Source organism: Pinus tabuliformis, chromosome J (assembly GCF_031772625.1).
Source record: "Pinus tabuliformis cultivar Carrire ecotype Pingquan chromosome J, CPIR1, whole genome shotgun sequence".
Classification (NCBI taxonomy): domain Eukaryota; kingdom Viridiplantae; phylum Streptophyta; class Pinopsida; order Pinales; family Pinaceae; genus Pinus; species Pinus tabuliformis.
This window is the reverse complement of record NC_142295.1, coordinates 333,581,079-333,589,970: the sequence shown is the minus strand read 5'-3', so window position 1 is coordinate 333,589,970 and position 8,892 is coordinate 333,581,079.

Below are 8,892 nucleotides of genomic sequence, written 5' to 3'. Positions count from 1 at the left end.
CTCTAGGCTCCAACTTTATTAAGTCTCTAAACTCCTTATTTAACACCTTGTGGACTTATATTTCGTCTCATTTTCAAACTGTATCCACAATCATTATATAACACTTAATCATAAATAATATCACTGTAACAACCCTGAGTTAAAATTTCATGTAAGAAAGTTAATAAAGGAAGAAATAAGATCAAGGTCATGGAACACGTATTCCATGTTCAATGTTGGCCAAAATATCCTAGTGGGCATCCTTTTTTATGTTTTATGGCTAAGGGGAAATTAGCAAAGGTAATGTCAAAGGCTTTGAAAAGGCAAAGAGGCATTAATTCACATGTTAGTTATGAAAATAAAGGAAAATAGGGCAAAATTAAGGTGAAAGGCCACAGGTTGCATGTAATAAAGAAAATGAAGGAAAATAGAGGGAAAATGAAGAAATGAGAGGCATCAATAATAGAAAGAATTCGGAGCATCAGGTTGTATATTTGTGTTAGTTTTGGTTCACAAATAGTCTCAAAGAGGAGATGAGCACCAAGAGGAGAAGGAGAGCAAGCATGCAAAGGAAGGACAAGGAAAACAAGATTCAAGCAAGAAAAAGTTGGATCAAGCACCTTCAGTGAGAATACTTATAGGTAACAGGTTGCATGTATGATTTCCTAGTTGGTCTTTGGCATGGAATGGCATGGGTTTTGTTAGGTTTCGACAGTGGTTTTGGCCTTGCCTTGCCATTCTCGGATAACCATGGTGTGATGGGATTCATTCTTAGTTGAGCTTTTCATTGTCAGAAGGTTTTGGATTCGGGTGAGGTGGTCTCAGGAAGATCCCAAGGGTTGGGGGTGGGGATGGTTTTCTCTGGGAAGCCCTCAACAGGTGGTGGAGACAATAAAATTCCTGAAGGGATGCTAAAGGAATTCTAAGGCATCCACGCTGAGTTTTCTTTTGTGATATTGGGACTATTTTTGGTAATATCACCGTATGGTGAGGGTGGAGGTGGTTTAACCTTTGGATTCCCTTGTCTTTTTATAGATTGGTTTATCCCATTGGATCCCACATTCATGCTTCAAATATGGCACAAAGGTGATTGGCTGAAAGAAAGATTTGGTCCATCTTAATCTATTGTCGAGTGGTACATGGAAGTCCCTGACTTGGATTGATTTTACATATGGTTAATAAAGGTTAATTTCCTCTTGTCTTTGATGAGTAGTTATACTTGTTTTTATGTGGCTTTAATGGTTGTTCTAACATTTTTATCTACCAGGTATTATGCTAGTTATAAGCATGGTTATATGAGATATTTAAGTATGGCTCTTAGCACATTTTAATTAATGAATGTCTAGTTGATGAATGAATGGCCTAATTGGTGTCATCAAAACTATAGTGAGGAGGAATTGGTCCTTCTTGTTAAACCTCAGATATATTTCATATCCATACATTGAGATATGCATTCCAGACCTGTAGCTTGCATGTTTAGCATATGCTTGATGAAATTCCTGTCTTAGCTGGTGTTGACAGTTCTTGATCCAAGATCTTTTGCGTATAGATGTATTAAAGAATCACATGTAGAAATTGCAGCTTAACCATAGAAATCTAATGTGCACATGAGAGAAGAAGAAGAAACACATAAAGCATGAAAGAAGACAACAAGACTTGATAACGGAATTCGTCCAACTTGGACTACGTCTCTGGGACCTGCTCGATCAATGGGGAGGCCTTCATTCATTAAATGGCATGAAAAAGAAGAATACAATCATCAGTTATAAAAAAAGGAGTCTTATACCTCCATTCTGGAAAATGGTTGACAAATGCAGAACTCATATAGAGAAAAGGATAGCACCATTGCATTCGCAGTGTCGAGAAGGGATGAAACCATATAAATTTTTTCAAGTTTTGACAAAATGAACTTTCGCCCCTCCTGCAAGCTCCTGCCTCAAACTGCGTGCACTGTCCTCCCCCTCTGCACTTTTCTACGTGTTTTATAACATTTTTTTGTTTCAAAAGTGCTTAAACCAGGGATTTGGTTTTGTTTAGAATAGAAGTTGTTTTAATGAAAGGATCGGTGGGTGCGATGAATATGAGCGTCCAACCTTTCTTCGCAACAAATCCCTAAAAATATCCTTTTTTTCATTTAAATCAATAATACACGGAAACATTGAAAAATCTGACTGCAATGCTTTAAAGATGGAACTCAAATGATATCAAATCTTCCCTATTCTCCTGTCGGGTCCGCGCTTATCGCAAGTCGCAACGGCCCTAGGGTCTTTCCTTTGACTGTGTCGATTGCTGATATGATCCTGACCGTTGATCTGTTTTCCGATCCGACGGCAAATATCGTACGTCACTATCGGCATATCACAATTGCTATGACCTAGGGGGTCTTCCCTTGTACCTTTGCATACGCCGACGCCGATACCGCATGTCGCCTAGTCTGCGTCTCGATATCGCATACATCCTGCCCCCGATTGCGATAAGTCGGAGATTGCTAAATGGGGGGTTCCTTCCACCTAGCCTTAAGTCTGCCCTTTGAACCCTTTTGATTGCAATTTTCCTTTATAAGGCTTTAAGATTATTTTTAGAAGAAATGCCTCCTTTTTAAAAGGAACAAAGGCAACTTTTTTTTGCGATAACTTCATCATCCAACATCTATTTTAGCCCATTCAAGTTGTAGTAGATTCAGAATGAAAAGATCTATGCAATGGGACTATTTCCAAGAGCATCCTTGGACTTTCATTTTCCTCTATTTCCTGCAAGTCAACTCAAAACCTTGACTACTTCTATCTCCTTCATTCAGACTCGAATTGGACCACCGTTCACACCGTTGGAATCAGGGGGATGAGCACTTCTATCTGATGTCAAGCTAATTACCTTTCTCCCACTTTTAAATTTTGATCCTTTTTCATGGCCCTGGTGTCTTGAGATCCACTTGGATCAATCCTCCCCATTAAAGAGATTTTGGACCCCAAAAGCTTTAGCACATTGTCTCAATCGACACTTTCAATCACCTACATGAAAAACTAGTACATTCTTGCAATTATGCACACCACACATGACTTAACAATCCATCCTTGCCAAGAGTAGCACACACTCATTGGCCAAGGATTACATAAAAAAATTAATGCCTCAAATACTAATAAAAAAAGGCCATAATATCACCGTTGCGTCTTGAAGTGATGGGAAACACACCATCATTTTTACATTTACTTGCAACGTATGATTTACAATGGCGGCCATAACAAGCTACTACCCCTAAAAAAATCAACTTAATAAAGTAGACCATTGTAAATGGTGTGGATTCATATGTTGAAGATATTCACCTTTCGGCTCCTCTAGCGATGTTTCCAGAACATGGAGCATCGAACACGTGGTTTGTTGGTGTCCCTCTTTGTTGCAATGATTACAACGATTCTTTCTCCTCCAAACTTTCGGGGCCACCTTGGGGCACTTTCCCCTGGTGTTCCTTTGATAAGTGTTCATGGAGCCTTCAATATCGCTAGACTGTGAGGACGGAATTTTGTCGTCTGTCGTTGGCTAGCTACTAGCTGTATTGGATCTTTCCCCCATTTCCTTACTGGTGTATCTGAGTCTTGCATGGTGCGGAAACTCCTTGACTTTGATGGCATTTATGATGCCTTAGCCTTTGATTCCAAGGCCCTTTCCTTGATATCCCATTTTCTTCATTTGTTTGGATCCAATCCCTGTAGTATGTTTTTCAAAAGCAGCAAATCCATCATCATGAACATCATATGAAATTGGAGAAACACTTTTTACCTCCAGATAGCTATGTTGCAGCTTTCGAAGGCCTCATCCTTGGCTTGCAACTAGCGTAGTAATCTTTGGTTTTCTTCCCTTGCCTTCTTTAGAAGCCTCCTTAGCTCAGCATTCTCTTCTTGGATGCAGTGGTTAATCTCCTCAATTTCTTGGCATCCTGCTACAGGGAGTGCCCTTTTCGTTATGTCAGTTGAAATCCTTGATTCATTTCTAGAATCAAACCCTAAATCTATGGGTCCTTCTGCCGTGATCCTAAAGGCTGCAAAATTCGTCTCATCGCTGGAGTCAAACCCCAAGTCAATGGTCCTACCCCGTGCAAATCCTATAGCTGTGACCTTCTCATCTTCCTCTTAATCAAAATCTTGGCTTTGCTGCACAGTGGTGATGGCCTTCTACTTCCCCTTTCTGTCATTCCTCTCAAGTCTCAACTGAGGGTGCAGCTTCCAGCAATTCTCTTCATCATGGCCCCCTTTCTCACAATGTGTATAGGAGGGATTTTCTCCCCTTCTCTTGGCTTCCGTGGTTCTCTTTGAGTGGTCATATTGTCCATGTGTTCCCCTGTTTTCCAGATGAATGGCCTTTACACTGGCCGAGTCAATGGTAGTAGGTTCAAACAATAATAAGGAATGTCTAATGTAACTATGTAATGATCCAATATACTTGGTTACTACTTCAGGTGAGTCAAGTGAAATGTCTAAATTAAGTGCTTGTTTCTTAAACTCCTCTGTCAAACTTTGCACATCCTAACCTTTGCCTTGCCTTAAATATTGCCAATCCATTAAGGATTTTTTCTTATAACCCAAGGGATAAAATTGTTCCCTTAGTGAAGAAATGAAACTAGGCCATGAGGAAGGAATATTACCCACACTCCTACTTCTTCACAATTTTCTCTCCCACCAGAAGAGAGCGGTGCCACTCAGCCGAAGAGAGGCCAACTAAATCTTTGCCTCATCCTCTGTGATCTACTAAATCATGCAGTAGTTCTCGATTTGCCTAATCCAGTTACTAAGCTTCTCTGCATTACTTTCCCCGTTATACATGGGAAGATCAAATTTGACATCTAATTTAAAGAAAGGTTTCTTAGATGCATCCCTTGAATTTCTACGATTATGGTGATGAAAGGAAGAAGAACTTTCACTCGTGGAAGGAGAAGGAGGGGGTTCTTCTCCACCATTTCCATGCGTTGAACCTTGTTATTCTGGTTCTCTCTCTTCATCTTTCTCCAACCTTGAAAGCAACTGACCGACATTCTCTGCCATTAAATAGAATGTTTTGTGGAAATTGCGCACCTCTTCAAGCCGAGCCTCTTCATCTCCCTTGTTTCTCCTTCAATGTGCACGCCCTGCTTCGGGATAGAAAGACTCTAGTTTCCCTCCGCCTCTTTGGAGCCTGTTTCTTGTTAGCATACAAACATGAAATTCACATCCAAAAAGACCTACTTTGATACCACTTGATCCAAGATCTTTTGCTTATAGATGTATTAAAGAATCACATGTAGAAATTGCAGCTTAACCATAGAAATCTAATGTGCACATGAGAGAAGAAGAAGAAACACATAAAGCATGAAAGAAGACCACAAGACTTGATAATGGAGTTCATCCAACTTGGACTACCTCTTTGGGCCCTACTCGATCAATGGGGAGGCCTTCATTCATTAAATGGCATGAAAAAGAAGAATACAATCATCAGTTACAAAAAAGGAGTCTTATACCTCCATTCTGGAAAATGGTTGAAAAATGCAGAACTTAGATGGAGAAATGGATAGTGCCATTGCATTCATGGCATCGAGAAGGGCTAAAACCATATAAAATTTGTCAAGTTTTGACAAAATGAACTTTCACCCCTCCTGCAAGCTCCTACCTCGAACCACGTGCACTGTCCTCCCCCTCTGCACTTTACTACATCCATCGAGTTTTATAACATTTTTTTGTGACAAAGGAACTTAAAGCGGGTAGTCGGTTTATTTAGAATAGAAGCTATTTTAATGAAAGGATCGGCGGTCACGATGAATCCAACTGTCCAAACTTTCTTCACAACAAATCCCTAAAAATAGCCTTTTTTCGTTTAAATCAATAATACACGAAAATGTTGAAAAATCCAACTTAAATTCTTTAAAGTCGGAACTCAAATGATATCAAATATGCCCTATTCTCCTGTTGGGTCCACGCTTATCGCAAGTCACAACGGCCCTGGGGTCTTTGTTTTGACTCTATTTATCGTCGATCATTGATATGATCCTGACCATTAATATGTTTTCCAATCCGACGGCAGAGATCGCATGTCGCTATCGGCATATCGCATTCGCTATGGCCCAGGGGATCTTCCCTTATACTTTGGCATACGCTGTCGCCGATATCGCATGTCACCCGGTCTGGGTCCCAATATCGCATACATCCTACCCCCAATTGTAATAAGTCGGAGATCACTAATCGGGGGTTCCTTCCGCCTGGCCTTAATTCCACCCTTTGAACCCTTCCAATTGCGATTTTCCTTTATAAGCCTTTAAGCCTATTTTTAGAAGAAATGCCTCCTTTTTCAAAGGAACAAAGGAAACTTCTTTTTGCGATAACTTCATCATCCGACGTCCATTTTAGCCCATAAGTTGTAGTACATTCAAAATGAAAAGATCTACGCAATGGGACTATTTCCAGGAGCATCCTTGGACTTTTATTTGCCTCTGTTTCCTACAAGTCAACCCAAAACCTTGACTGCTTCTATATCCTTCATTCTGACTCAGATTGGAGCGTCGTTCGCACCATTGGAATCAGGGTGACGAGCACCTCGATCTGATGTCAAGATAATTTCTTTTCTTCCACTTTTAATTTTTGTCCTTTTTCATGCCCATGGTGTCTTGAGATCCACTTGGATCAGTTTTGGACCCACAATCATGTCAAGGGATATCCCTGGTGAGAAGTCCCAACTAGACCTCAAACTGTTTGGACTAAGAGTCCTAGTAGTGGGTAGTACAGTAGTGCCTTGACTACGATAATGCATAGAGATAAGCAAGATAACTTTATGAGAAGCAAGTGACCTTGCAGCAAGTCAAGAGAGATGCATGGGGAGGTTCTAACACGTGAAGGGGAAAAGGAAGTGTGTCACTTAAAATCATGTAATAGTACACGAATTGAAAGGAACACACGAGCAAAATGAAATCACGGATTGGAAGAAGAATAGTCCAAAATCTAGGATGATGTGTTAAAAAAACAACACGATTCCAGCAATATTCATACAATCATATAAAAAGTAGTTCATACATGAATGCGTAAGTTAAATAACATACATTACTAAAGCAACCAGAATGGTCTAACTATAATAAAAACATATGCATGAAAATGCGTTGGCTCTATTATGTTATATAAAGTAAAATTTCCATCGATACATACAACCATGACATCCACTAGCCCCAATAGTGGAATGTTATACTCAAAACCACGTGCTCCTCCAAAGAGATGTACCCGCTTTGCACTATGTAGAAGCCAAAGCTCATCACAATACTCTGCAAGCCTTCTCTAAGAAATGCCTAGCCAAAATCTTGGCTCCCAAAAGCCTGTTGTATGAGTTATAAGGTTCTATATATAGCAAAGGGTGGGGTGACCCTTGATGTTCCCCTTTGACTCTTGCACTACCCTCCTGACCCTTCAACTTCATCACATATAACTCTCTATGTTACATATGATTGTTTGCATTCAACTAATGATACTTGGAATTTCACTTTACATTACATTTGATTACAACAGGTATGGGTTATAGGAGTGAGGTGGCCGAGATAACTCATAACACAACTTGACATGAAACTATTGACATGTATTAATTGACTATGGTGTCCATGTCAATATGTTGTGCTGCTAAGTGGTGTATGTGTCTTTGGATGTGCTTCGTCTTCACCTCTACATAGCTTGATGTTGTGGGGTATTCAATGGTCTTGGTCTTCGCAAGATGGTTCTATGCCTGTACTCCTTTTCCTTTTTGCTCAATGTGCTTTGTATGTCTATCCAACTCAATTCAAATCTTCTAGCATATGCTCCTTCTTCATCTCACTCATCGTCTTTCCATGTTACATAAATGTACATGTTCCTGCAGTTCATTCATGACAAGATGACATCAAATCCGAAAATATCCTAGTCTAGCATGATGTATTTTTTTCCATGTTTGGGTCCACGTGACTGGGAAGAAGGACAAGACACTAAAACTATATAGATAAAATCTCAGGTCTGGATGTGGAATTCCATAGCTTGGTCTGCACTGTCGGTAAAAACTGCATAGTCACCACTGGGACCCAGAATTTCATAGTCATAGTCAATAGCGTCAACTGCAAAATGGGACCCTAAGGGGGGCAATTTCTGTATAGTTTTCATGTGGAGGATAGAGCGGGGCTATAGAGGGACTGCTAGGAAATTCTACATAGTTTCCAGAGTAAGGACAGTGTAGGGATGTAGAGGAACTAGTAGTCAGTTTTGAACAGTAATGAGAGGAAGGACAAAGCATGGCTACAAAGGGAGCTCCTGTATATTTTTCAAGGGGAAAACAGGATAGGACACCCAGGGAACCAACTTGGAATTCTACAAGATTTTCTGGAGCAGACAAAGTAGGGCAGTAGAGGGCCAACTGGGCAATTCTACACAGTTTTTCATAGCAGTGAGTCCCAGCTAAGGGAGTTCACTGGGAGGACAACTTTGCATAATTTTTTAGAGCAGTGTAGGCTGAGGTCTCTGTGCAGTGTAGGGTTCCAGGAGGAAAGAGGGAGGCTTAAAAAGTGATATTGTGGGAAGCGCAATTTGGATCAGGCTTGAAGGCATTTTTTGTGTAGTTCTAGGAGGCAGATAGACTGCTCACTTCTGGGATTGTGTAGTGCAGCTGAAATGGAGTACAACCTCAAGAACTACGCAGTTCTTGGTAATAGAGTAGGGTCACTGAAGGCTGAGACTGCACAATGCAGCTCAGTCGAGGTCCAGTTGAAGGAGGTTGTCCATTCAGAGATACTTTCAAGAAAATGGTTGTGTGGGAGGTAAGTGAACCAATGAAAAATTGACATTATGATCACACACTTAGCATACCTTGACAATAAGACAACACAGACCAACCAGACAAAACATTTTCTCAGTGAGACATTCTTAGAGCTAAGAGCAACAAGTGTGAAAC